Source organism: Protopterus annectens, chromosome 2.part0 (genome assembly GCF_019279795.1).
Source record: "Protopterus annectens isolate FY-2018-M chromosome 2.part0, PAN1.0, whole genome shotgun sequence".
Classification (NCBI taxonomy): domain Eukaryota; kingdom Metazoa; phylum Chordata; order Ceratodontiformes; family Protopteridae; genus Protopterus; species Protopterus annectens.
Genome location: NC_056728.1, coordinates 843,574,267 through 843,599,122, shown reverse-complemented (window position 1 = coordinate 843,599,122; position 24,856 = coordinate 843,574,267). Strand labels below are relative to the sequence as shown.

The 24,856-nt window shown below is 42.7% G+C and overlaps 1 protein-coding gene across 1 annotated transcript in view; it reads right to left on the bottom strand.

Moving 5' to 3' along the window:
• The window catches only part of CDKL2 (cyclin dependent kinase like 2), a 2,041,037-nt gene that overhangs the window by 1,860,927 nt on the left and 155,254 nt on the right, over nucleotides 1-24,856 (bottom strand). The gene's annotated exons all lie outside the window — the stretch shown is intronic.

Below are 24,856 nucleotides of genomic sequence, written 5' to 3'. Positions count from 1 at the left end.
TAAAAGTATGAACAGATGTCCAGATGGCAGCCTCCAGGATGTCCCTGGTGGGGACTCCTCTGAGGAAAGCTGCAGAGGTGGAGGCTGCTCTGGTGGAGTGTGTCCTCACCTCCTTGGGGGAGGCTTTCCATTCTGTTTGTAGCACAAATGGATGCAGTGTGCTATCCATTTGAGATGGTGTCCTTGGAGATGGTTTTGCCTTCTGCCCCTGTAGCAAAGCTAACCAGCAATTGATCAGACTTTCTGAAGGATTTAGTCCTGTCCAGATAGAATCTGAGCTATCTGTGCACATCTAGAGAGTGAAAAATCCTTTCTCCCTTGTTCTAGGGATTAGGAAAGAAGGTGGGCAAATGAATGGATTGGTTGAGAACCACACTGGACACCACCTTGGGCATGAAGCATGGGTTAGTTCTGAGGGATACCCTGTCTGCATAGGTTCATAGGTAGGTACTAGGCTATTGGCCCAAGGGCCTAAGTAAGCATAACCAACAAAGTTCCCTGGCTTACACCAACCCAAGAAAGTTAATTTCCTGTGCCCCTGTTGAGCAGAGCCACAGAAGTGATCCCCGGGGTGTATTTCCTATTTCCCATCCACTCATCAAGATTTTTCTTGAAGAGTGTTAATGAGGAACTTTGCTTGACATAGATGGGTAGCCTGTTCCAGAGTATGGGAAGTCTCTGGGACAGGAATCTATCCCTCCAGCAAGTCCTGTTTATTGTGGTGACAAGGTTTAGGTCCCTAGAACATGTAGCTCGGACAGATTTGGATTTCTTTAGGTGTAGCATGTCCAACAGCTCTGGGTTTGACATAGCTTTATATGTTAGGCAGAGATAACCTCGGAGTAGGCGATATGCTACAGACTAAAGCTGGAGTTGTTTGATACGATCAGTGTAGGGCATCTGTTTGAGGCCAGTAATTCTCTTTGTGAGGTACTTCTGTGGCCTTTCCAGCTGCTGCAGATGTCTTGTGAGGTACATTCCAAAAGGGGCATTGTACTCTATAATGGGTCTAATGAGTGTTGAGTAGAGGGAAACAATTACCTCTTTTTTCCAGGATGAGAACCCTTTTGTGATGAGGTGTGCCATATAGAAGGATTTCCTGACTACTGTGGCAATGTGATTATCAAAGGAGAGACTACTGTCCACCTAGGTCCCAAGGTCTCATCACACATTCGGTGTTAAGAAGACTGCTGCCTATGTGGTAGTTCATGGGTACAGAATTTTTACCAAAGGGGATAACAATGCACTTTTTGGCACTGAGCTTGAGGCCATGGCTCTGACACCAGACATCTGTCTCAATGAGGCCCCTTTGTAGGATGCCCACATCATTTGATAACTCAACTATAACTCCTAGTTTGCAGTCATCTGTGAACTTCGTTAGCCAGAGGCCTTCTGTGTTAGCCTGTACTTCAGAGAAGTAGATACCAAACAGGAGAGGTCCCAGGACTGAACCCTGTGGTACTCCACTTGTCACTGGTTTGAAGTCAGATTTGGAGTCTGCAACTTTTACAGTGTGGGTTCAGTCAGTGAGCCAGTTGGCAACCCATCTTGTAATATAGGGATTTATACCTAGTTTAGCTATAATTCCAGAATGGGGGATGGTGTTGAAAGCCTTGGCGAGGTCAAGAGAGGCTGTGTAACCACCTTACCCTCATCTACGGCTTTGGTGACTGCCTCAAAGAAGTCGATCAGGTTCAGGAGGCAAGATCTGCCTTTCACAAACCCAAACTGGGTGGGGTCCAGAGTTTGGAGGTTACCAATGTCTTTGTTTATGAATTCCATGATGATACATTCCATGGCCTTGCAGACCAAGCTCGTCAGACTAATAAGGCAACAGTTCCCAGGATCAGTGGTGGCTTCCCCTTTGTGGAGTGGGATAACTGTTGCTGTGCACCATTCAGTGGGCATAAAGCCTGATGTGAGGCTATGATTGAACATGGTGCTTAGGTGGGGAGCCAGTTCATTCTGAAATTCATGTAAAACGCAGCCTGGGATGTTGTCTGGTCCCTTGGATGCTGTGCTTTAGGCTTTAGACAGTGCTGCTTTTACCTGTGAAGTTGTGATTCCAGGGACTCTGCATTCTTCCTGTATAGATATGGGCCCTTTATGGGGTGAGAGGGGGGTAAAGTTAACACTGAACTTATCTACCAGGATGGTGGCAATATCAGTTGGTTCTGTAATTTATGTGCCATTGTGCTGTAACTCACAGCAGATCTGGGTGTTGCCATTGAGATTCTCGACATAGCTATAGAATGCTTTGTGGTTGTCCTTAGAATCAGTGGCAATCTTGTTTTCATAACTAGCTTTGGAGAATCTTATAAGGGATCTCAGCTTCTTGCTGAGGCTGACCAGGGAGCTCCTCCACTCATGGGATTTTACTCTCTTTTGCAACAATTTCTTCCTTCTGTTGTAGAGTTTGTTTATGGCAGGGGACCACCAGATTGGCTTCCTTTTTTGGAGGATAGCATCTTGGTTCTGTTTGGGACAGCACTCGTGTAAGTGCTTATAGAGTGCATCTGTGTAGGATTTAGCAGTCATAAGTGTATTGTCCATCTGCATGGATGTCATGAAGTTCACCACTTCTGTCTTAAGAAGCATGAAATTGGCTTTGGAGAATTTTTTTACCATGATTTCCTTAATGAGGGGTGGGGGCAGGATGTGGATATCTAGGGTGATTAGCTTATGGTTGGATCTGACCAACGAGGAGTTGACTTCAGGTGTGGAACACTGGTCACTCATGTTGGTAATGACTAGGTCTAGGATACTGTTGCCCCTGGTGGGGGTGTGGATAAGTTGATCCAGGGCATTGGAATTTATGAATTCCAGAAAACGCTGAGCAAAGGAGTTGGTACATGAGTAGTTTTCCCAGTTAATGTTGGGGTAGTTGAAATCGCCCAATATTAGGGTGGTTGGTTGAACCCTAATATTTTCCAGTATATCAAGAAAAGAGGAGTGGGAATCTTGGGGCATGGTGGGGGATCTGTAGCAAGCTACAATTTGGATTGCAGTTTTGCCCAGAGTTAGTTGCACTTGGATAACTTCGGCTGCATTATGCTGAGCAACTAGCCTGGAGGTGTGGATATCCTTAATGAATATGGACACACCTCCGCCTTTGGTATTCCGGTCCAGAGTAGATGGCCGAAAAGTGTGGTATGAGTTATAGCCTGGTAATGCAGGGGTGCTCTCTGGAGCCTTGAACCAGGTCTCAGTCACTGCACAGACATCGATGTTCTCCATCTTAAGGAGTACCTCGAGTGAGTGCATTTTGAGATTTAGACTTCTAACATTGAGTAGCATTACCCTCAGTTTTTGCTTGCCTGTTCCTGTTATAGTGGTGAATTTGTTATTTGAACCTTGCCTAAAAAAGGCACTATAGGGGTGGCAAGAGCCTTTGCCAGTATCCAGAATCCCAGGGGTGACAGGTGCAGGCCATCTCTGGCAAAGCATCATGGTCTGTCGACCATGTCGTCCCAGGCAGACAGATACTGGATCCCCTTAGAATGACACCAGAAGCTTAGCCAATTGCTGAAGTCAATCATTTTGTCCTTGTACTGCAGTATCATTCTGGATGATGGCAGGATGCCACTCAGGGCTAGAATCATACATGCCTGGGCTACAAGATCAGAGAGTTCTTCCATGTCTCTTTTCATGTAGTCCAGGGAGGTACGTCTCAGGTCGTTCACACCAACATGGACAATCACAGAGTCATATTTGTAATTGTTGTGGAGTGACCTGAGTGCGTGGGTTATGTGGTGGATCCTGGCACCCGACAGGCAGCTGACAGTGACCTTCTCCTTGTTTAGCCTGGTGAGTGGGACATCAGTGTGTCTGACTATAGAGTCATCTATGACTAGTGTACTGGGTACGTTGTTTTGCCTTATGGGCTGTGGTTGAGTGGCACACTGAGTCTGTGAGCTATGTGTCATTTGGGTTGTGTTGGTGGTGGGAGGTTGCTTGCGTTTCTGCTTTGGAGGTCTCTGTTGCTTGAGCAGATTATTATTAAGAGCCTCCGTGAATGTTTTTGTGTTTCTATGTGTGAATTTTGGTGGTGTAGGTTTAGTGGGACTATGTGATGAGTGTGGTGTGGTGCAAGTGTTTACCTTCTCCTCTTGACTATCAAGTTCAGTCTTGGTTGGAGACAGCTTTACCTCCAGTTTGGCAAGATAAGTGCATCTCTCACAGGTTGTAGTATTGGGTGGTAGGAGGAGATGGTTGTCTGTGTACAAGAGGCAATTGCTACATGGCCACAAGATGCCCAGATTCATCAGATAGACAGGAGAGAACACTGGGAGCTGACCCTTGGACATGCCTGAATAAAAAAATATTTTCCTCTAGACAAGTGAGGAAAGTGAGTACAAGAGCTGTTTTTCTCTAAGCAAGTGAGGAAAGTAAGTACCAAAACTGTTTTCCTCTAGGTAATGAGGAAGGGTGAGTGCTGTAGTAATTTGTAGTTTATTTAGTGCTTACAACAAGTTCTGAACAAGTGCTGAGCACGGATAAGCAAATTCAAGTGCTAAAACTAAGAATCTGTATCTGGATCTTGTTGTAGATAGGTTACCTAGTGCTTACCACTCCCACTGATAAGCTAGAAGGCTTCCCCTCAAACACAGAAAGGCTTGGGGGCACAGAAGCTTACAAACAGTCCTGGATACAGCAAATCTGTATCTGGACTAAACTAGTTACAGGGAAGGTGGGAAGCAAGCGCAAATGCAGGCTTTTAAACCAGAATGTTGAAAGAGATGGAAAAACTGCCCAAATGGCCAATAAACTACAATTTCTGGGCCAGAAACCACTCTTATGGTAGATAGGCTACCTAGTGCTTACCACTCCCACTGATAAGCTAGAAGGCTTCCCTCCAACACAGAAAGGCTTAGGGCACAAAAGCTTACAAACAGTCCTGGATATAGCAAATCTGTATCTGGATTAGACTACTTACAGGAAAGGCATAAAACAAGCTTGGATATATATATATATATATATATATATATATATATATATATATATATATATATATATATATATATATATATATACACATACCTATATATATATATATTTTTTTTTGTTAAGTGGGTTGGCTTTCTCAAAAAGATTTCTCTGTATTAGAAAAAATTGAGCTAATGACAGTAGCAAAAACACTTTAAATGCAGTACAAGCTAGAACACTTGAGTGTGCAGCAATATTAAGGTAAATACTGTTTAAATAAATGCTGATAAGTTAAAAATGACAAAAACAAGTTTATGAAAAATCAGATAAGAGCACTTGAACACTTAAAAGCACACATAACAGCAAATTAAGGTATAAAGGTAGAAGACAGTTACGTGAGAACAACTCAAGAAACTATAAGTAATTTTTTTTTTCTTTTTTTTTTGTGGAGAGGGAGGGAACAGAGCAGATTAAAATGCTATAGGAGATGTCCTTCCCAAGTGTTCTCTCTGTACACAGCAGAGGAGATGAGACTGGTAGGTGTGTCTGAAATCAAAATATAATCTCACTGTACTCAGTTGAGTGAGCAAATAAAATGGGTCCAGTAGGAGTGTCCAAAAACAGATTTACAGCAGGGGCGGGTAATTCCAAAGCCACCAAGATTAATACCACAACAAGAACAGGGAGGGTGGTAGGAGAATAACTGCAGCTAGAGACATGGAGTATTATCTCCCTGTATTATATCATATATAACAATTATCTACAAATTTTTAATCTTAAATAAATGCAGAGAAAAGTATACTTAAATCAGCTTTTGTCAGCTGATTTATGCAGGTGAATCTCAGCAGCCATCCACTCGGAAGATGAGCAGAATGATTTAAAAATGTGACCAGCACAGATTATAATGCAAGCAGAACACCCCAGGCTAAGTAACACAGAATTTCAAAAGCAGTCTAACAACTTTCAATGTATCCAAATGGCTACACTTTTTCACACTTCAGGCAACTAACTGCAGCTAGAGACAGGGAGTATTATCTCCCTGTATTATATTATATATAACAATTATCTACAAATTTCTAATCTTAAGTAAGTGCAGAGAAAAGTATACTTAAATCATGGAAGACGATGAAGAGTTCCACAGCCATGAGTGCTTGTAGCTCAGAGACTCTTCTGGCTGAAGTGATGGCCAGAAGGAAAGCTGTCTTCCAGGAGAGAAACGTTAACTCTGCAGAAGAAGCCGGTTCGAAAGGGGGCAAGGTGAGCTTTTCCCAGACAAAGTTAAGGTCCCAAGCTGATGTTGGTGCCCTTCTGGGGGCACCTCAAGTTGCTAGCCCCTCTGAGGAACTGTTTGATCAGAGGGTGTGAGAAATGGAGTTGCTCAGTGGGAAAATGAGCAGAAAAGCAGAGGCATGAATTTTTATAGAGGAGAAAGAGAGACCATTGTGTAGTAGGTCAGCTAAATAATCCAGGATGAGAGGGATGGAGGGCTGTGCCGTATTGGCTCCTTTATCCTGGATCCAGGTGCAGAACCTTTTCCATTAATCTCCATAAGATTTTTTGGTGCTAGGACATCTGGCCTCACAGATAACATCCAGAACCTGTTTACTGAGGATGGCAGATTGGTTCAGGGTTAGGGAATAAGCCAAGCTGCCAAACTGAGTATCTGCAGTTGGGGATGCATGAATTCCCCTTCCCTCTGGGTCAGGAGGTTTGGAATCTGAGGAAGATGCCATGGAGGCAGCAGGGACAGGCTGCGCAGCAAGGGGTACCAGTGTTGTCTGGGCCAGTCTGGAGCTATAAGAATGGTGCTTGGTTTTTCCTCCCTTATTTTGAGCAGCACCCTGGGGATGAGAGGTAGGAGAGGAAAGGCATAGACTGATAGATTGACCCATGGGAAGGACAGGGCATCCACTTTCCAAGGCATGCAATGATGCTCCCTGGTGCAGAATTTGCTGAGCTGATGGTTGGTGTGGGAGGCAAAGAGGTATACCTTCGGGCTCCCCCCCCCCCTTCTGAGTTATTAAGGTGAGGGTATGTCTGTTGAGTTGCCACTCATGTGGGTCCAGCAGATTTCTGCTTAATAGGTCTGCCAGAGAGTTGAGAAAGCCTGGTAGGTATTGAGCTACAGGTGTAGTTGCATGGAAGAGGCTGTGAGTCAAAGGGTCACAGCCAACCTGCATAAAGGGTAGGAGTGAGTCCCTCCCTGCTTCTTGATGTACCACATCACAGTGGTGGTGTCTGTTTTGATCAGGCAAACCCCTATAGAGAGAAGGGGTTTGAAAGTTATCAAGGCGTGCTGCAGAGCCATCATCTTTTTTAGGCTGATGTGCAGATGGATTTGCTGTGGGCTCCATTGGCCCTGTATGCACCTGCCTTCCAGGTGTGCACCCAAGTGTAGTCTGATGCATCTGTGGTGAGGGTCTGGGCAGCGGGGGAGGGTGGGGAGAAGGCAGTCCCTTGTTGTGGGAGCATGCTGTTGCCCACCAAAGAAAATCCTTTCTGAGGCAAGGAATTATAGGTAGAAGAGTTTCCAGGTCTTGACAGTGTTGACACCAAAGGCTCTTTAGGTACCAGTGAAGTTTCCTCATATGCAGTCTGGTATATGGAATGAGTAATACGCAAGATGCCATGAACCCTAGAGCTTGTAGGATCTTCCCTGCAGATAGTTGGGACCTGGTGGCTAGTTGAGAGCAGTAGGCTGTCAGGAAAATTTGTTTCTCTGGTGCAAGGTATGCCATCTGGGATGCTGTGTCCAGACTTGCTCCCAGAAAGATTATCCTTTGGGTGGGCACCTGTTTGTATTTCTTTTTGTTGATTGTGTACCCTAGGGAGGTTAGTAGGGTCTTTACAATGGCCACTTGTTGGAGCAGCTTTTCCTGGCTGTCTGCATGAATAAGGCAGTTGTCCAAGTATGGGTAAATTTGAATATTACTTTACCTGCAAAAGGCAATGGCCGGAACCAGACATTTTGTGAAAACTCTGGGAGCAGTAGATAAGCCAAAGGGAAGCACAGACATCTGAAAGTGTTAAGATCCTGCCCTGAAGCAGAGATATTTTCTGCATGATTCTCTGATAGGAATGTTGAGGTAGGCCTCTTTTAGATCTTGGATGGCTAGCCAAGTGTCCTTGGAGAGCATGGGTAGCAGCTGCTGGAGGGTGAGCATTTTAAATTTTGGGATCACCAGGGTGGTGTTTAGAATAGATAGATCGAGGATGGGCAGCCAGGTGCCATCTTTTCTGGGCACCGGGAAAAGTCTGGAGTAGAAGCCTTGGCCTATCTGTTCTGTCAGAACGTGCTCTACTGCTGTCTTAGAGAGCAGGGAAAGGATATGTTTTTGAGCCTCTTCCCACTGATTTGGTGGTAGATCTGGAAATCTTTTTTGGGTTGGAAGGATGTGGAAGGAAAATTTGTATTCCTGAGACACAATGTTCAGAACCCATTGGTCCTTGGTAATGGTGGCCCAGGTGGTTGAGTGAAAGGAGAGTTTTCCTCCCAGGGGTAAGTGGAGGTGGGCAGAGGGGGGTGGGGGGAGGTGTTGAGTCATTTTGAGTTATTTCCATAAAGGGGTGGCTTAGAGCTCCCTGGTTTTGAAGTGGAGGTCATCCACTTTTTAGATGTCTGCATTCCATGGGGCTGCTACCTTGGGGGTCTGTTTCCTCGGGGCCTAGACTGGGCAGGTTTACTCAGAGCAGGAAAGGACCAGTGCTTGGAGGGGCAATATCTGCTGAACATGGGGGGCTGGACCTGTAAGAAATCCTTAACAGTTTGCATAGATTTTGCTTTTGCTTCCATCTTTTTTAAGACCCCTTCTGCCTTAGTGCCAAATAAGTTATCTTTGTGCAAGGGGGCATCCAACAATTTAGACTTGACATGGTCTGGCAGGAGTTGTTCCTTAAGCCATGCATGTCTTCTAATGACAGAACCAGTGACTGCTGCCCTGCAAGAAGTTTCTAGGGCATCAAAACCACAGTGCAAGGTGTGTTTATTTACTTGACTTGCAGAATGCATTAAATCTTTAGATTCTGTCCAAGCAGAAAAGGAACACATTTTTTGTTTAAGAAGTTCAAAGGTATGTTGCTGAAATTTCAGCATATCGAACTGACAATTTAGTGCCCTGATAGCAAGAGTAGCTGAGGTGTATACTTTTTTACCCCATCTGTCCAATGCTCGAGAATCCCTGTCTGAGGGGGCCCTTGAGAAAAGACCTCAGGGTCAGCTGTTGGAGTTTTAAAAAAAATATTTGTGTGAGTCAGGGACTCTACAGTACCTGTCTGGTTTTCTGGGAGTAGGAGGTAGGGCATCAGGAGCAGGAGGTAGGGCATCAGGAGTCAAGCTGGATTCATGGAAAACATCCTCCACAAGATCTAGGACTGGGGGGATGGCCAAGGGTCTGTGCTGCGGAAGATGTAGGAATTCCCAGAGTCTCTTTTTAGACTGAGGGTAGTCCTGACTCTCCCATTGGAAATGCTCCCTTAAAGTATGCAGCGTTTCCCCAAAGGAAAAATTCTCTGGGGGAGAGGCTGAAGAAATGGAGTCCTCTGCATCAGAATCCTCATAGGTGGAGAGGGGTTGCAAGTCTTCATAGTCAGATGCATCAGATTCATCTGACTCTTGTTCAGATAAAACTACAGGGAACAGATCTCTTTTCTTTTTGGAAGGGGTAGCCTGGCTTCCCCTGATCAGCATGATAAGGTCTTCCGCAATTTTAAGCATTTGAGACTGAGGCAAATTAGCAGGCACCTGAGAGTGGATCATCGGTTTCTTGGGTGTGGTATAAACCCTGTGCCTTAGAAATTCAGTCATTTTTGAAAGAACGGTAGTCGCAAAAGAAGACATCAGCTTGTGTCGAGATTCGGTAGTGTGAAGGACTTCCTCAGAAGCTGTTGCATGCTCAGCGGCTCCGGACCCATCCACGGTAGAGACAACCGCACGATCCTTAGTCAAAGAAGAGTTATGCATCATACCAGACTCTGAAAGGGTCTCAGTAGTGGCCTTTGAATCAAATGAAGTGGGCATCAGTGGCTGCGAAAGCACCTCACTGAGTACCGGAGGACTGTCGACCAGCTTAACGGAAGCACCGTTGGGAGGTTTAGATCTGTGCAGTCTGTCTCTGTCTTTATCTTTATGTTTTTTCAGAAGATCTGCTGTCGGATGGCTTACCGAAGCCATATCGGAATTCAAGGACTGTAAGCAAAAATACCTGGTTACAATAAGGGCCCAACGACGGATAGTTCTGGAGTTGAACAAAGCATAGAAGCGGCAACAGGGAACGTCATGGTCTGGGCCTAAACAAGTGATGCAGTAAGAGTGGAAGTCTCGGTGTGGTATTTGCTTTCCACAGGCAAGACAATTATTAACTCTTTCTGACATTGTTAGTGCAAGAAAAAAGGATCTCCAATGGGGTACTTAGCTTTAGAAGACTTTATCTTCAATTCGGTAGATGTAAACTCTAGTAGCAGCCGACCGGCACTCGTGCAAACTGTTTCTGCTGTGGGCTCCACTGCAAGAAAGACTTCTTTCATTGGCCAGGAATCAAACCCAGGTCAACTGCTTAGAAGGCAGCTATGTTTACCACTATACCACCAATGCTACAGAACATCGCCTCCTACTTTGGGGGCTCCTGACAGGTTGGGGCAAGAAAAACTGATGTAATGGCGTCGCTGCCTTACTTTACACTACTGATGACATGACGTCAGTCCTCAAGCAACAGCAACCAATCCAGAATTACTAAGTCTCTGGTATTTGGGTTGGCCGAGGGCTACCCTGGCAGGGATAACCCTAATGTGATGACTGCAACAGTGAAACACAAAGAACATTTGAGATCTCCTCTGAGTCTGAATAAAAAATCTGAGGGGGAAAAAAACTATTTCTGTCCCTGCATCATCCTGTTCAGATTCAGAATTTTGAGTCTTTTAAGGAAAAGAGGAATCCCTGTTTCTTTAACCAGAAACTACTTTTCAAGAAGGATAAATAGCCTGAATTAAACCCTGAACCAGACCCAATAAACTACTCCTATCCAAAGAACTTTGAAGAGCAGTAGATACACGCCTAGACTTCCATTTCTTTTTGACAGGAAAAATGAGGCCAACCATGTTATGAATGGCAGCAACAGCTTCCCCAAAGATTGACACAACATTCTGACACAACAGGGAAAGTTTCCCTGTTTCCCATTCCAAGACCAACAAGAATGGCTCTCCCTTACCCAATGAGAGGACCCCAACAGCCACAGAGGATGTGGTTAACCTCCAGTCCATAGTGGTTGCAGGTGCTGCACCAGAGGGATTCATGTAAATAAAAGATGAGTGTTCCAAGGTACAGCAAATTACCACACCAGAGTCACCCAACTGCAGCTGAGGCAAAATGCTAGCTTGCTGTGGTGGCACATGCTGTTTTCTTAACTTTTTCTTCTTGCGGCTGGTAGAAGGACTGACCATTGGACTGGTAGTCTACTCCATGGTCAAGCCAAAAATGGTGCTTCTTTCCTGGGGAAGACAAGCAGCAATTGCCAGTAAACACTATCAGTCAAGCTACTTTTTGACAGAAAAAAAATGAAGTAAACAAAACACTTTAAGACACTATGATGGCCCCACAAATGAAATATAAACACAATGTCTCCACAGAAGAAAATGTTTTCAAGTACTTTATACTACTTTTAAATTGACAGAAATAATGAATTCTCCATTTAAAAGTATGTTACAGTCTTGACTCAGTCTATTAAAACACATTGCTCTTCACTTTAAAACAGCTTTCCTGAAAGGAAAGTAATAAAATATCAACAAAATTAAGAAAACGTAACATTTTTTTCCTCAAAAGGAATTTATATGCCCAGCAAAGGATAGCACAAACCTACCATCGCTTCTTGAAAACCTCAAAGGAGGGCACTCTTCGGAGGCAATAAAGCTCTGACAGGCTTCATGCCCAAATCTGTCATTTAGTCAACTCTTCACAAGCCGTCTGACAGTTTTGGTGCATGGAAGGTGCCCTGAAGCTTTGGAAGCTAGACAGCTGCTATATATTGCTAAGATAGGGATTTTTAAGCTTAGCAAATGTATCACTTAGGACTAGGTAGATTGTCTTAAATACATTTCTAAAGGCACCTTGGGTGGAAGGGATCACTGTCTGTATACCTTCACAATGAGGCAAAATGCAAGAGTTTAGAGAGACTGGATAAGTAATATACCACTCCATTCTTCATCTCTCTCTCAAGACTCAGTCAACCATTCAGCCACACTGCTGAATTTATTGCATATAAGCAAAATGTTGTAAATAAGTATATGGTTGGTAGTAAATACTTTAGATATGATTCAGTATAATACACTTCTTGAATCTCTTAAATTTGATAAAAATATCCATATGTACAATACTGGTTTTCCTCTAATTGAAATCATTCAACCTAGTCTTGATGTTTTGTCTTTTGTAGTGCGCTAAAATATGATTATCTACCTTTATACCAATGTATATCATTTCTGCCTATGATTTTACCAGTTTAGATAACTGTTTTTGTGTATACTTCTTCTTGTATGCCTCTGTACCTGGGATGTGTCTGAAAAGTGTATTACACAAGCACACCTACCCAGTTATCAAATAGCAAATAAATCAATCAATTAAGCAAATAAAAAATATGTCAACAAACAAATGTAAATCAGGAAAAGGAAGGCAGTAGGAGAAGGATTTCTGGATGCAATGGTTAAAAGGGAAAGTATAGATAAGTTTGGAAGGGGGAGAACATGTTATTTAAATTAAAAATTTATAAACAAATGAAAAACAGTGGCATACCAGTAAACATTACTGCCTCACATTGCTTGGTTCCTTACTTTGGTTTAAGGCTAATGTACCTTCTGTATGGAGTCTGCATGTCCTTACTTTGTCCATAAGGGTTTTTACTAGGTGGAGACTTCTTAGATGGCTGCACATTGATCAACAGCTTAACTTCAGCTCTCCCTGTCTGAAAACAGAAACGGAGAAACAACACACAATTATATTGTCAGCTTGAGAAAAATTCACTTACTGGCTAGTAAGTATACTGCCTGGATGCCAGCAAAGAAGAAACTAAGAGAACCTGAAAGCAAATCAACTAGAAAAGGTGAAGGGAAAACACTGATTGGGAAGGACCCTGCAGCTGTTGAGCAAAAAGCAGTTCAAGCTCTAGCTTTGGTGTAAGACATGACTTCCAGTAATCTAGAGGAAAAATAACTCAAATGTGCTCAGAGATGATTAAAGTAAATAAATATTGCAGGAGTATATCAACTCAAATAACAAAAGGCTGGAAAAAAATGGAAGACGCTTTAAATAACTATTCAGATGCGATTATACAGCTGTAAAAATCAGGGGATGAAATGAAGAAAAGGCTGGCTAATTATGAGGTGCCAAATGGCATTTCAAAAATGGTAGAGTTAGAGGACTGAGCATGCAGAGAAAACCTGAGATTTTTTTTGTTCTACCAGTGAAACTGGAAGGAAGGGACTGTATTAACTTTATGAAAGCACAAATAATCAACTGGACTGATATTCCACAGCAGGATTTGATAATTGAAAGGGCACATCACATGTATGCTCCTAACACAGCCATGGGAAAGCAGACAAGACCTGTATTAGTAAAGATGCAATCATACCAGCAGAACAAGTTGATCATGGCAAAACTGTTGCAGACAGGCAAAGTATTAAAATTTGAAGACAGTAGAATGCTTGTGGAAAATGATTATTCATTGTACCCTAAGCAGAAGAGAAGCAAATTTATCCCATAATTCAGAGAATATCAAGAGGCATGTGTGAGATTCGAGTTGATGCATTCCAGTGTCCTCAGAATATTTTCTCCTGGAGGATCTAATTCATTTTTTATATAGAATAGGCTAAGGAGGAAATACAAAAGTTTGTCCAACAAAAAGTTAGCCATCAGACAGAAGGGGACTCTGCTCATTCTTCTGATAATATAGCCCATTGAGAGACTTTGCCAGTGAAACCTTTTTCAGTGCTCCAAAGGAAAATGCTTGAGAGACAGAAAAAATCCTGTAAGTTTAGTTTACTAGAAGAATTGTGGGTAACTGTGACTTGAATGGTAGGCTGGTGTTGGGAGATGGAAATGAACAGGAAGATCAAAAACACTGAAATTATTAAATAAATGTGAGACTATAAATCACATTAGTGAAGAATGGCTTTACAAGGAAAAAGTGGCTGAGAAAGACTGGACTTTTGTTGACTTTATTAAATTTGGGGGGGGGGGGTAAATGTCATATACCCCAATTCATGTCATTAATGTTTGAAAGGACACTAAAAAGAAAAAAGTGGGGAACAATAACCAACTAAACAATATTCATTCTTAACAGCATTTGCACAAAACATTTCATTACATAAACTGCATGCTATATAGTTAAGCATCTTCAGTGACTGTTGTATGTGATAGAGATACTAAACTAAACAAGTACTTCTTCCCTATTTTAGTTTTAAGAAATGCAAACATTAGAATATAAAAAGAGAAGAAAGGCTGGACAAAAGCATGTTCAAGTTAATATGCCGCAATCTTGGGCTGCTGGGATTGGTGGCGGAGTGTAAAAGTGCACTGATTATAATATATGTACAGTTGAGATGTTTTCTCTTACTTAATGTCTGGTTTAATATAATAATACGTTTATTGTGTATCCTGTGTACTATAAAGTAAGAAAACACTGTAAATGTAAAGAAATGTTATCCTTTAGAAAAAAAGTTTAATCTGAATTAAGACGTCTGCAGCTGGAGGCAGCTGTACATTATGTTCTTATGTTTTCATGGAAACAAGCTGACTACAGTTCAGGCAATAAATCTCAAGAGCTCTGGACATTGTTTGCTAACAGAAATGGAAAAGTAAGAGGCACATGAGCAAACAGCTATGTAAAAGATAAAAGTTTGAAGTTACTGAAGTGAATAAGAGATAGAAGTTTCCTGGTATCTAAATACCTCAATGCATTTACCAGAACAGTGTGCAATTTAGTTTTATTTTAAGATAGCCAGTGCACTTTTTCTTAAGGTTAATCTTTTCTGAAAAAAATGCAAGCTATTTTTCACATTTGGGAAGAGAATAAAGCTAAGACAAGAACAGATAGCAATTACTGTAATTAAGAGCACAAGCTATAAAGTTGATTTTAGCATGGCTAACCTTAATTTCAGGTTAGGTAATGCCTGTGGCTGCAGCTGCTGTTTTGAGACAATTGTTGCTATCAGGATGGGTAAATGTCATTATTTGAAGATGTAAGTAGTTATGTGTGTCTGTTTTAAGTTAACAGGTTATCGGCATCCTGTGTGTGTGTGTGTGTGTGTGTGTGTGTGTGTGTGTGTGTGTGTGTGTGTGTGTGTGTGTGTGTGTGTGTATTTTAAGGGATTTCATTAAAACTAAAATTCTTGTAAAATGTGACATGGGTTCAAATGGAGATGGACAAGAAACAACTGTATCAACCTGATCAAACATTAGTGGGTACATGTGACACAAAAGCTGGAAATGGACATTTAAAAATGGTGACATATATAATAGGTGGGTATAATAACTTATTATCATAATGGCTAAACTATCCATATTATTTTGGAATATGAATGGTCTCACAGCCATAGACAAAAAGGTAAGAGTACTGAATTCTATTAAGAAATGCAGCATACCAATAGCAATGTTACAGGAGACACAAATGGACGGAAGTGAGCATGTGGATTTGAAAAAGAAAGGCTTTCAGGATGGATATTCAGCAAAATATCAGAGACAAAAGAACTGGGGAGTACTTACTTTATACTTACTGCTAGAAAAGCAATAGAGATAGAAGAGGAAAAAGTATAATAATAAAAGAGTTGTGGTAGTAAGGGGTTACTGGTAAGGGAGGAGGATTACATTGACATGTATTTACAGTATATTCCACCTAAAACTACTATTACTGAACTTAAGAAATTCTTGTAAGAAATAATCATCTTTAAGCAGAAAAAAAGAAGTTATGTCTTACCATAAAGTTCCATCTGAGTTGTATTATCATTGTTTATTCATTGCTCTTGGGATTCGGTTCCGACCTCGGAACCGAGACGGCCTTTTTTCAAGCTCGCATCAGCCACAAACCTCTCGAGCTAAGATTTTACCTATTATGCCCTTCTCTCTGTTACCTTAAATCTAGTTTGCAAGTTGGAAAAATGAAGCCAAGGCTACATCTGGTCAGACATGACCTAACAACTGAAAAGAAGGACAAATGAGATCCACCAGAAACCTTCGGAGGGGGAAGGTGGGTGGGTCATAATGAATAAACGAAGATGAAACAACTCAGATGGAATGTTATGGTAAGACATAACTTCTTTATCTGATGCTGTTAATCTTCGTTTATTCCTTACTCTTGGGACAGAGTCCCCAGCCATCTTGTTCCCTGTGTGGCCCTAAGGAAGGACATTCCAGTGCACCATAGAACCAAAAGAAGCTCTGCCTCTGGAAGCCAAGTCTAATTTGTAATGAGCAATGAAGGTAAGAGGCCTGACCCAGGTTGTGGCTACACAAATGTCATTCAAAGATGTTCCAGCATGGAAGGCTGCAGAAGTTGACACTGATCTTGTAGAGTGGGCCTTTACCCTGCCAGGTAAAGGGATACCATTCTTGCATAAATGAAAGTAATACCATTTCTCAACCAAGTGGCTAAAGTAACTTTCAAAAGTGGACAACCTAATCTGGATTCAGAAAAGACCAAAAGCAGCTGGTTAGATTTTCTATTAAATTTAGTCCTGTCTAGCTAAAAATGAATTTGTCTATGGACATCCAAGGTATGCAGGCAATATTCCCCTCTGTTAGAATGATTAGGGAAGAATACTGGCAAATCAATAGTCTGATTGACAGACAACTCAGAAACAACCTTGGGCAAGGAGATCGGATTGGTCCTTAATGAAACTCTGCCCTTGTGAAAGATAAGGTAGGGGGTTTGATAGACAAGGCCTATAATTCAGAAATACGTCTGGCAGAAGTAATAGCAACTAAGAACAACGTTTTCCATGACAGATACTTTAGATCACAGGTAGATGTAGGCTCAAAAGGAGAAGGTGTCAACCCTTGAAGGACTAAGGCCAAGTCCCAAGGTTGAACAGGTTCACTGAATGGAGGCTTTAGTTGAGTTACGCCCTTCAGAAAGGTCTTACAAAGTCTGTGTGACATTAAGGAAGAGTCCTGGAAACCATTATGAAAATTAGAAATTGCAGCCAAATGAAAATGAACTGTGGAGGCTGCTACCCCCGATTTAAAAAGGTCTGAAAGATATTCCTAGCACAACAGAAACAGGGGCTGTAAAAGGGTCCATTTGTCAATTTTGTAGCCAGAGAGAAAACCTCTTCCATTTGCTGTGGTAGAGTAGTCTGGTGGATGATCTATGAGAGGCAATCAGAATATCACGCACAGGGGAAGATAGGTCATGCTGCCTGGCAATCATTGGAAGTGGATAAACCAAGCTGTTTCAGGCTGGATAGATTTGGATGAACCAGATTCTGCGGGTGAGAGATCAACTCTGGAGTTGGATTGAGAATCCATGGTCAATCTAGCAGATGAGGCCACAAGAAGGGAAACCAAACTTGTCAAGGCCAATATGGAGCAATGAGGATCACTTTTCTCTTCAACCGATGTGCTTTCTTGAGGAACAGGGGAATGAGGGGTATCAAAGAATAGGCATATAGTAGACCCGAGGGCCAATCATGGACTAGAGCATCTCTCGGTGACTGTCCCCGAGGGGGGATCAAGGTAAAGTAGTTGCTGCACCTGTGATTGGATGGGGATGCAAATAGGTCACAGCAAGGCTGGCCCCAGCGGTTGAAAATCTTTGCTGCCACTAGAGGATTGAGAGACCATACACATGAGGCTGTAGAATGCATCTGTTCAGTATGTACATCGCTATCAGAAAACAGTTGGAGGCTATCGCCCATTGCCATATGCTCATGGCTAATTGACAGAGTGGGTATGATCTGGTTCCCCCTTGTTTGTTGATGTACCAGACTACTGCCATGTTGTCTGACTGAATTGCAATAGTCCCTGATGGAAGGATCGATTGGAATGCTTGCAACACTAGCAGCACCAACCTCAGTTCTAGGACATTAATATGCAGATGGGCCTCCATGTGTGACCAAGTGCCTTGGACTGTCTTTCCCTGAAACAGCCTCTTCCACCCCATTAGGGTGGCATCCGTGGTCACTGTGGCATTGGGCTGATGAGGGGTGAAGGGGTGAGATCACTGGTGAGGGTTGTTTGACATCCACCAGAGCAAGTCCTATTTGCAAATCTTGGTTATTCGAATCGGAAAAGATAAGGGGTGCTGGGATGGGTACCACTGAGTAAGAAGCAGTCATTGAAGAAGCCTCATGTGTAACCTTGCTAGAGGGACTATGGTGATAGAGGCTCCCATCAATCCCAGCAGTTGAAGAAAGGATTGAGCTGAGGGTAGATTTTGTGAAAGTATTGCCTGGACCTGTTCTGTGATCCTCTGAAGTTTGTGATCTGGTAAAGAGGCCGTACAAGTCATTATATTCAGAATCACTCCAATGTACTCTAATGAGTGACTCGGAGTAAGGTTTGACTTCTTCCAGTTTATCGATATTCCGAGTTGCTGTGCGGTGTTTTGGGTGAAAGTCAAGGCCTGATCCAGTAGATGTCTTGTTGGGGCAGTAATGAGGCAGCTGTTTAGGTAGGGAAACACCTGGAATTCTTGAAGCCGCAGGTGAGCTGTGACTACTGTCATGCACTTTGTGAACACTCTGGGGGCTGTAGAGAGTCTGAAGGGCAGTATGCAAAACCGGTAATGACTGGCTCCCTCCCGGAAGTGAAGATATCTTCCTTGAGCACCTTTCCACTTATGTTGTAGTATGTGTCTTGAAGATCTATGGAGCACATCCAATCATCTTTTTCCAAAAGTGGAAGTATAGACTGAACCGGGACCATCCGGAATTTGTCTATCTTTATGAATTTGTTTAGGGCTCTGAGATCCAGAACTGGTCCCCAGTCCCCTGTCTTTTTTGACACCAAAAAGAATCTTGAATAGAAGCTGGATCCTGTCTGGCCTGGGGAGACTGTTTGGATTACTCTTTTTCGAAGCAGCTCTGATATCTCTATAGCTGCAGCTTTCCTTTAACTTGGTGGTATGTTGGGTAAGCTTCTGGGTAAGGGGGGGAGTGAATAAGAAAAAAATATGGTATCCTCTGGTGATGAGCCTTTGTATTCAAGCATCTGTGGTTATGGTTTGCCAGGCAGAAGGGTACAAGGAAAAATGACCCCCAATTGCTTCCAGAGGAAAGCAATCAGGCTGCTCCTCAGGAGCGCTGATAGGGCTGTCCAGAGAAAGATTCCCTGGAACCCTGGTTTTGCAGACCTCCCCTGCCCCAAAAGGGGCATCTTCCATTAGAATTCCTACCCCCCTGCCTCTAGGGGAAAAATTGGCCTGAGAGTCACAGAAAGGACCCTGAGACTTTTTGTGCCACATTTTCCCACTCTTCTGATTCCTAGAACAGAATCGTTGAGGAGAAGATAAACGGACACCCACGGCAGATATGGTCTTACCGTCCTATTCACATGCCAATGTATTTTTTACCTTGGAGCCAAACAAATAAGTGGTCTCAATAGGGGCATTAAGAAAGGAAGCCCTGAAGGGATCCACAAAGTCACAAATGTGCATCCAGGCATTGCGTCTCATGACTATGCTTGCACCCGCAGCTCTCGCTGCTCCCTCAGTAGTGTATGATATCAAACGCACTGAGAAATTGGTAACCGATTCAAGGGTCACTAACTGAGAGGCCACCTTGTCTTGGACCTCATCAGAAACTGCTCCTGCCAAGGTCTCAGAGAGTTCAGACACCAGGTCTCTCTGTAGCCTTGTGAAATGTGCCAGGTAGTTCAAGTACCTAACAGCAAAGGTCGATGATGCAAAAACTCGCTTCCCTAATCTATCCACCTCCTGGGAATCCTTATTGGGCAGGTGAACAGCCTGGCTCTCCTCTGCCAGTTCCTTCTTTGTAGTGGCAGCCACCACCAAGGTGTCTACTGGGAGAAGGGGCAGTCTTCTGGGGGAGAAAGAATTTTGTCCAGCCTACGAGGTATGGCCTCCACAGAGTCCAGTGCCTTCCACACATGCTGCACGATGAGTTTGACAAGCTCATTGGCAGGTGGGGTAACCCAGGAGGTAGGAGGCCAGGCACGAAAAGCCTGCAGGAACACAGACTCCTCTGAATAAGGGTTAGGGGACTTCCATTCACCTCTCTGCTTTAAAATTTTGAGGATGTTACCCAAGGAAACCTCGTCAGAAGGTGAACGTGGGGACCCCTCCTCATCATTGTAATCTGTGTCTTCGGTCACTGACTCTTCTGTGGAGTCCATGTGCTTTCTTTTACATGTAGTCATGTGGTGGACTTCCTTAGTGGGAGACTCTGAGGAAGGCTGCAAGGATGGTGTCTCCAGTGAGAGAATGGCCTGGAGACTCTTGCGCCCGGAGTCCGGGGGGTTGCGACTTGAGACAGCTGAGGCTCAGAGGAAGTAGTAGTCTCCGGCAGAGGCAGCCAAGAAACAGAGGCCAGTGTCCTCTCCAAGGCCAGGAAGGTCGGTCCGCCCGAGGAGAGATGCCTCAAAACCTCCACAGAGGTCGGAGTATAGGTAGGAATCTGTGGCAAAAGGTGATCAACTCCAGAGGGGAGAGGCACTTTTGAAGGGGCAGGAATTCCTCTGGCCAAAAGCAGCTGGCTTCTGGTAGACCTTATTGAAAGCCCTGAAGGTGATTCGGGCCTGTCCAAAACAGGGCTAGCATGACCACTGAAATAAGGTGTCTGAATAGGTAATGTCTGCACCAAAACTGGCAGTGTTTGTATAGTCTGCACCACTAAAGCCAGCGCAGAAGCAGTAGGCACAAAAATCAACAGTGTGGAAGATTCCTGCACCGAGAATGGTGTTGCCAAAACTGGAGTTGTCTGCACTGAAACCATCGGCACCAAAAAAGCCTGCACCAAAGAAAATGTCGGTGCTGAGGGGGTCTGCGCCAAGAAAACTGTCAGCGCCAAAGGTGTCTGCATCAAGAAAACTGTTGGCACCAAAGAAGTCTGCACCGAGAAACTGGATGTTGCCAAAAGAGTCTGCACTGAGACTTCAGTCGGTGCCAAAGATGACTGTGCTGATATACCAATCGGTGCCTAGAAAGTCTGCACTGAACTAGTCGGTGCCATACTAGTCTGCACCATGAAGGCTGAAGTCTGCGTCTAAAGCAAGGGTGTAAAGGGACCAGCAGACATAATCGCAGACAGAGTCAGGTGAATCAGTGCCGAAGCAACTGCTGGCACTGACGACTCTGACAATTTAGCCTTTTTATGTTTCAATTCCTTAGGGTCTCCAGAGGGACATGATGGAAGAGACTTAGACCTTTTATGTTGTTTTGAAAGGAGGAGAAGATTACTGCAACCCAGAAATAGCCTTGCAGAAGGAGGTCTTAAGGAGACCCTTTAGTACTAATTTATTTTTACGTTCGTTCATAGCCGTGGCAGAAAAACCTTTACAAATCTGACAGGGCAGCTTCACTGTCAGATGAGGCATGCCCAAACAGTAAACAAACAAGTCATGCGTGTCAGAGTGAGGCAGTTTGTGTCCACACACCGAACACCTCTTAAAGCCTGGACTCCCTTTCTTCTCAGACATTATATCCACAAAATATTCAAAAACTAGGCACACACACACACTGTAGCAAGGCCCAAGTGAGGGAGAGGAAAGACTACCAACAAAGGTAGTAGAAGATACCAAAAAGGTACAGGTAATAATGAAAAAGAAGATACGACTTAATAAAGTCGAAAAACTAAGAATTCTGTGAGACAAACTCAAAAAATTATCATACTATACACTTAGCTGGAGAGGAACAGCTTAACACGGCTGAAAAGCAACGCAGCAAACTAGATCTGCGGTAACAGGGAGAAGGGCATGATGGGTAAAATCTTAGCTCGAGAGATTTGTGGCTGAAGTGAGCTTGAAAAAAGGCTGGCTCGGTTCCGAGGTCAGAACCGAATCCCAAGAGTAAGGAATAAACTAAGATTAACAACATCAGATCATTACTTATAGGTGGGGACTGGAACTTGATTTGTAACAGTGAGGATGTACCTAGTAGACTTAGAAATGAAAATATAACAAAAGAGAGTAGATTTCTGAAGACATTTATGAAAATATTTGGCATGGAAGATGTGAATACAGTAACAGGAACTCAGAGAGAATTTACATATTATTCCCCAAAGTACAGTAACTGGACCAGACTAGACAGAAATTATACTCCACAGGAACATTTGCATTTAATTGAAAGCTCTGACACACATCCAGTAACTATTTCAGATCATGTACCAATAACAACTAAGATCAAAATGCAAAATAATGAAGTAGAAATTTATAAATCATAGAAATGTAGAACTCAAGAAAGAGCACAACCAGAAATACTTAATGAAGACTTAAGCATACCAAGATTGGAGGTAGATTCATCCATTAACAACCCCTTTTTCCCATTTTTGAACATGGGGTCAGGGTGTCACTTCAAAATTGACAATCATTTACAGCCAAGGTTTACACTGCCAGGTGGCTAGCCCTGCCATTGTAGAGGTAGATGAGAGGGGATGAGATAAAAACAGTTATATATATTCAATCTGCAGGAAAGTATGTAGGAACAGATGCTACTCCTGTGGAAATTTGGAAGCTAGGGGGGAAAGTGATAAGGATCTGAAAGGTTTTATTTAACAGTACTTTAAAAGGGGGGAAGCACCAACATCCTAGAAGAAAACTGTGGTGGCTGATATCTAAAGACGGTAAAGACCCATCAGACCCAAGTTCATATAAGCCCGTTTCAATTTTAAACCATGATTATAAAGTGCTCATGTCCATAATAGCTAAAATGATGCAAATGTGTTGCCAAAATTGATATATAAGGATCAGTATGGTTTTACTTATCAGTGAGATTTCCCCCTATTTTGTTTTTTTTTTTTTTTTTTTTTTATAATAATTCCAGAGTACAAAAGCTTTTAGCACAACGTCCCAGGCAACAGCAAGTAGAAATGTTTGGTGCCAAACGCAGGAGCCAAAAACAAGGAAAATAACCAGAGATTCTGTACAGGTCTTAGAAATATTTTAGAAATTTCATGAAAATCTGCATAAAGCAGAGAAGTGTGGAAGCCAAGAAAAACTACAAATGGAAATATTTATGGAAGAAATAAGTATGCCAAGGTCAGAGGTAGATAAGATTCAATTATTAACAGTTACGATAAGAGGAGAGGAGACAAAATGGTGACATATAGCCAATCTACAGGAAAGTCTCCAAAAGTAGATGGAATTCCTGTGGATTTTGTTTAAAAGTATTTTAAAAGGAGAAGAAGTACCAACATCCTGGAAGAAAGCTGTGGTGGCTGTAATACCTAAAGATAGTAAAGATCCATCAGATTCAGCTTTATGTAGGCCCACTTCAATTCTAAACCATTTTTATAAAGTCTTTATGTCCATAATGGCTAAAAGAATTGCAAAGATGTTGCTGAAACTGATCACTGTGGTTTTGTGCAGGAGAGGCAAACATTTTAACAACATTAATAGAGCAATTATGATCCAGAGGGAAGCAAAATGTAAGAAAATACCACTACTGTTGGTGAGTCTTGATACAAAGAAAGCATTTGACAGAGTAAGCTGGGATTTTTTGAGTAGGACAACAGAAGCATTTGCATTCCCTGACACAATAACATGTTATGGACGGCACAGTGGTGCAGCAGTAGAGTTGACACCTCACAACAAGAGGTTCTCCAGTTTGATTCTCGGCTGGAGTGCCTTCTGTGCGGAGTCTGCATGTCCTCCCTGTGTCCGTGTGGGTTTTCTCCGGGTACTCTGGTTTCCTCCCACGTTACAAAGACATGCATCTGGGGCATTTTTCCCTGGGCCTCCACTGAAAATTGGGTTTGTTCCAAGTTGGACTTTCCCAGTAAACAAATGCTAAATAAAATAATGCTGTTAATTAGGAAGCTACATGAGGGATCTGAGGCAAGAATTAAAGTGGGGGGTCCACCCTGATACATTCTGTTTGAACAGAGGAATCAGGCAGGCATGACCTCCTTCCCCTTTGTTATTTGTGTTATATTTAGAAAAACTGGCAAAGAAAATAAGGGACTTAGAAATTCAAGGATATAATTGGTATGGTAATGGTAATCAAGAAAAGTTGGTTTTATTTGCAGATGATATTATTTGTACACCTGATAAAACCAGAAAGGGCATTTCAAAGTTGTGAAACATTCGTAGACAGTTTCAAGTCTTTTGGGGGTACAACATTTATGAAGATAAAACAAAGGCATCAGCTGTAAACTATGTACCCCCATACAAATCGGTTCTGCAATACCTGTATTTATGGGGACATGATAAAATGAAGTACTTACAAGTATAGGGTAAAAAGGACTATGACAGCTAAGGATATGTGGGAAGAGACTAAACAAAAGATTACACAAAAAATGAGAAACTGGAAGCTCTTGTTTTTGCATATGGATACCAAGGTAAAAGCAGGGAAAATGTTTTAGTCCTTTTAGTTTTATATGCAGGTCAAGCATATTTTTATTAGCCAGAGGAGAAGTTGTGAACAGTAAGTAATAAAGACTTGAAGGCTTTTATCTGGGAAGGGAAAAGGGCAAGGGTCAACTGGGATAAGCTGATCCGTCCAACAGAACATGGTGGTTTGGGATTACTTTATTTGAAGGGATATTTCAGAGCTATATAGTTAAGGCTTGTATGCATAATACAAGCAGAAAGTTATAATTCAAAGTGGAAAGGGATGATGATGAAATGGGGGGAATCTCAAGAAATAAGGAGAGACTGGGATGTTGGATGCAGATCCTTAAGGAGAATAGCAACAGCCATAAAATAATCAGAACAAACAGTTTGGAGTCCCTCTGTCTTGCTGGAGCCATAAAATAATATCACAAAGAGGAAATGTAG